The sequence below is a fragment of the Crassostrea angulata genome, chromosome 7 (assembly GCF_025612915.1).
Source record: "Crassostrea angulata isolate pt1a10 chromosome 7, ASM2561291v2, whole genome shotgun sequence".
In the NCBI taxonomy this organism is placed as follows: domain Eukaryota; kingdom Metazoa; phylum Mollusca; class Bivalvia; order Ostreida; family Ostreidae; genus Magallana; species Magallana angulata.
This window is the reverse complement of record NC_069117.1, coordinates 19,635,349-19,640,216: the sequence shown is the minus strand read 5'-3', so window position 1 is coordinate 19,640,216 and position 4,868 is coordinate 19,635,349. Positions and strand designations below refer to the sequence as shown.

At 33.6% G+C, this 4,868-nt stretch overlaps 1 pseudogene; it reads left to right on the top strand.

Moving 5' to 3' along the window:
• The first annotated feature begins 3,569 nt into the window (after positions 1-3,569).
• LOC128157033 (uncharacterized) lies at positions 3,570-4,435 on the top strand (annotated as a pseudogene).
• The last annotated feature ends 433 nt before the right edge of the window (positions 4,436-4,868 follow it).

The following is a 4,868-nucleotide window of genomic DNA, read 5'->3' as shown; positions in this document are numbered from 1 at the left end:
ATTTGTTGAATGTGCGATTTTAATTTTGATGGAAAGAACTTTTCAGAACGTGGTTTGACAAATTGATGTAATGGTGGAAAGTGTAGAGTGAGTTCATTATGTAACTTTGGTTTAAAATTATATATAATAATATAGAAAACTTATTTTGGACAGTGTTAAACATATAGTAAAATTTGATAGAATAGAATAATACTTAAAAAGGAGATACGACGCACTACTGTAAAAGTGGTTAGGCATCTTCCTAAGTCAAGGGTTTCTGATCCGCTCTGCTCTACATAAACATTATGTAGAGCGAAGCGAATCAGAAACCCTTGACTTGGGAAGATGAGCTGGTGGTTAAGTATGCGTTTTTAATAGTCTATTAATGCGCATGGGTAATCAATACGCGGATGTGTGATTAACTACACTGAAATTTTGATTTTTTTACCATACACACGGGGGTATTTTACGCGGCTTTAATCTTTCCGCTTAACTAGTGTAAATTTCCCCCACGTGAAAATAACCACTTTTACAGAACATCTCCCTCTCCGTTTTGAAATAAGAATCCTAAGGCATGTATATGCGATTTAGGATTGACCCTTCATAGATAATAAATAATTCAAAAAATGAAAGTATTTCAACTGCAACAATGAACTGCATACGGATAAAGAGTCAAAAGCCGAAATGCTTTGTAATTTTTCAAGTCAGCTGCAACAAAAAAGAATTAAGGCCACATATAACTATTTCCAGTGTAGGTTTTCATTCCTACTCGCTTCTCTAAATATCTAGCCAATTGCTTTATGATTTCATCTTTTAAAAAGGTTAAGAAAAACGCTTAAGAAAAAAATTGGGACAAGGAATGTACAAAAATATGTACAAAGAATACAAGGCCAAATAATGAGTTAAATGTTATTTCCCGCGCTTGCGCGGGACAACATCTAGTGATATTGAATTATAGAATACGCAATATCCGAAATGCCTGAGTTACTGCTTACACCTTTGGTATTTCAACACGTGTGAGATAATGACCGTAAACTATAATTAGATTGACTTGATCATTATTTATGGTGAAAATAAATATAAACCTACTTTCGTTTTCGATAAACCAGCCCAAAATAGCAAAAAAGATAGTAAAATGGCGGACTAGCTTTAGCGGATCTACTTAGTCAGTGAAAGTTTGCATCAAAATATATACATGTACTTGCATTGAAATGATATTCAATTATTACGTGAGAGTGAATATATATACTGGGAATTTATTTAGAGTATGACGAAGAAATTAAAATTTGACAAATGTTAAATAAATAAAATGAAACAATTCGTTTCTTGAATCCATGATATTAGTTTTGATGTAACGAACTTTCCAGAACGGAGTAACTAAGAACGCGGGCTGATTAATAAACATCATGGCGGAAAGTGCAGGGGGAGTTCAACATGCATATGCATCGAGCAGATACCGTGGATCGGGCAATTTTGGTGTAAAATATACAAATAAATATGCATGCACTACCGTTTTTTTATTAAAAAATTTTTGATTTCAATGACAAATAGACTGTACACCTCATACATTTTATTTAAAAATTTAAACCATGAACAGTTTTTTTTTTTTGACAACTCTACGTCTAAATGAATAAACTATGTAAGCATAAAACGGAGACGTTGCATGTGGGGGGTGGGGGTGGGGGGGGGTAAGGGGTTTATCCCCCGTTCCCATTTTTTTTTTTCAAAACAGGCTTCTATCTGAAATCCTTTTTTTTGGGGGGGGGGGGGGGGGCGGGGGCAGTTTTAAACTTATAGTGAAATTTAATAACCTAAAAAAAACCCCAAAATTTAGAGAATAAATAACTAAAGACGGATTACTGACCCCTTCCTGTTTTGAAATAAAAGTCCATATACATGTATATGCGATTAAAGGTTGATATTTTGAAATCAAATACATATTACAAAAAAATGAAAAATTATTGATATTTTCAATACAACAATAAGATACATACGGAACAAACCAAAAAAAGTAATTTTTCCAGTCAGCTGCAAAATAATATAGGCCACATACATGTATCATTAATTGAAGTTTTATAGATTTTCTTCTTTGCCCACTCCCCGAAATATCCAACCATTAAGAAAATTCCGACACAATATATAAATCAAAGTTCTGATTTGAAGAACTGACGGGAGTTGATTTTGTCGATGTTTATTTATTTTAAAATCAATGATATGTTACCTTGCATGACAAGTACATGTAGTTTCTAATTTGAATTACGCACATTTTTATATTATGAATTTTTTGGACTTTTTCGACAAGAATGTCGAGAAACCCCCATATGAATAATGTTAAATAATATTTAAAGATAAAATTAATTCAATCAAACTATGAATCAGTGATATAAATATTTCTCGAAAATTGTATGGATCAAAGCAATATTGAACAACCAAACGCTCGGCTGACACCGTAAATCTCCGACAAGGATTTACGGAGACAGCCGAGCGTCGAGTTGAACGAGACTATATTGAACTCTGGCGTAGGAATACATACGACTACAAAAAATATTTAAATTGTTTGTACCATTTACAATCTGACTATTTTCAAGGTATTTATAAATAAGTTTCCTTGAAAACAATGCTTTAGCATACATTACATCGAATTCATCATTAATTATTTTTAAGAACTAAGTCTTGTCAGCAGCAATGACTTGTGCTGAGGTCCAAACACTGTTTCACTTTCGGTTTGTCTGAGTAACTGCATAGGAGAGTTGATTAAAATCAACTCCCCAAAATAAACAGAAAGTCTGGTTCAACATAAAAAATCCCATCAATGTGTAAATCTATATTTCTGGCGCTTGCGCGGGATATCATCGAATAGTTATACAATTTAAAATACATGTTACACTAATTTGTATTGTGTTGCAACACAAATTCATTATCTTAAACAATATTGTGTTGTAAAGTATGCTTCAATATAAGTATCATAACAAATGATCGATCTCTTAAGCTATAAGAAAAAACCAGTCATTGTAAATCACTCGTCTCCTGCTTTTGACAGCTGTCTTTTCATTTATTTAAGGAAGTTTGACAGATTACCCCTGCCCTTGGGTAATGAGATTAGTACTCTTAAGCTGCTGCTATACTCCAAACATTATGAAATATATTATGCATCTTGTGCAATTTAGAAAAAGTGCACCCTTTTAGTTTCCTATTAAATGATTGGTCGTTGATTATCTGTATGTCCTTAATACCAATAATATGGTGAATGTTATTGGTATTGTTCCTTGTAAATTCACCTACTCTCAAAAAGGCATGATATGAAAACCGACCAATCAGGAAAAGGTTCATCGATTCAGTTGGTTGAATCAGATACTCAAGCTATTTGCCCTATTTTGCTTTTACTAAGATATCTGTCGGTCAGGCCAAATATTGGTGGGCAACTCTTTATTCACATGGATGGCAGTCCACTTACGCGCTATCAGTTTACGTCAGTACTGAATAAATCAATAGATATCATAGGTCTTTCAAACTCACTCTACACTTCCCACTCTTTTCGAATAGGGGCTGCTTCTGATAGTTTTTTAAAAGGTCATTCTGAATCAGAAATTATGAAAAAAGGTAGATGGTCATCAAATGCGTACAAAAGCTACATTAGAATTTAAAAAATTCGAATCAGTAAGAATTTTTGTTTTTTCCTTATATACTAGTACATATTTGTTATCATATATAGGTCAAGAAAGGAACATTTGGATAATAGGTTCATCTATTATCAAGTGGGCTTTCCAACGCGCTTGCCTTTCTGAAGAAAAAGCTCATCTAGGACTTCAACGACAAAATTATCGCATCCTTTGGCAGGGCAAGGGCGGTTTAACGTTGAATAAGTTGTTCCTTCGAATTCAGTTGCTGTTGAGGTACGAACCTTCTCCTGATATTTTAATTATTCACTGTGGGGGAAATGATATTGGTAATGTTCCTCTTCTTGACTGACGTACAAAAATGAAAGAAATATTTCATAGAATTCAGACCAGGCTTCCAAACACCATTCTTGGTTGGTCTCATATTCTTCCTAGATCTTCGTGGCGTTATAGCAATAATGTAAAATCTCAAAATTTTGCTACCAAAAGAATTAACAGCTTTATGAGCAAATTGTTTGTACAAAATGATTGTTTTTACATCAGCTATCCAGAAATCGCATGGGATTCTTACGGCTTATTCAGAAAAGACGGAGTTCATCTAACTGAACTTGGAAATGACATACTACTCTACAATTTACAAAGTACATTGCAACAAATCTGCTCTTTTAATGGCGAACGTGGAACACGGCCAGTGTACTAAGCGTCGCTAATCCTCCAATGTTATTGGCGGTGGTTGTTCTCTCATAACTCGAACAACCATGTGGCGATTTTTCGCAACGCTTTTGGTTTTATAGATTTGATAGCAAAATAATACTGAGTATCTGTTCCCAGTACCGGTATTGTTTTGTCTATCTTTCAAAATCATTTCGCCAATAATGTAATGTATAATGTCATAATGTATAATGAGCATGATGCTTTAATGTATAATGTTGACTAATTGTCTTAATGTTGCATAATGAGTGATGGATGATATAATGGTCATCAATGGTTGACATTCATTTAAGAAATAAACAACGTTATTTAGTGAACATGGCGTTATGAATAGCAATTGCTCTGTTGGCATAGCGCGCATCATGGAAAATATGCCAGCAGAGCAGTTGCTATTCATAACGCCATGTTCACTAAATAATCGTTGTTTATTACTTATATTTGCATTTTACCACTCGCAAATACCTTGTATCAGCCTAGATCTTGACATTTAGCTATTACATCAAAAGTAAACATTCAGACTGTAATGTATCTTTTTAATTCACATAGATTTGTTAACAGAAT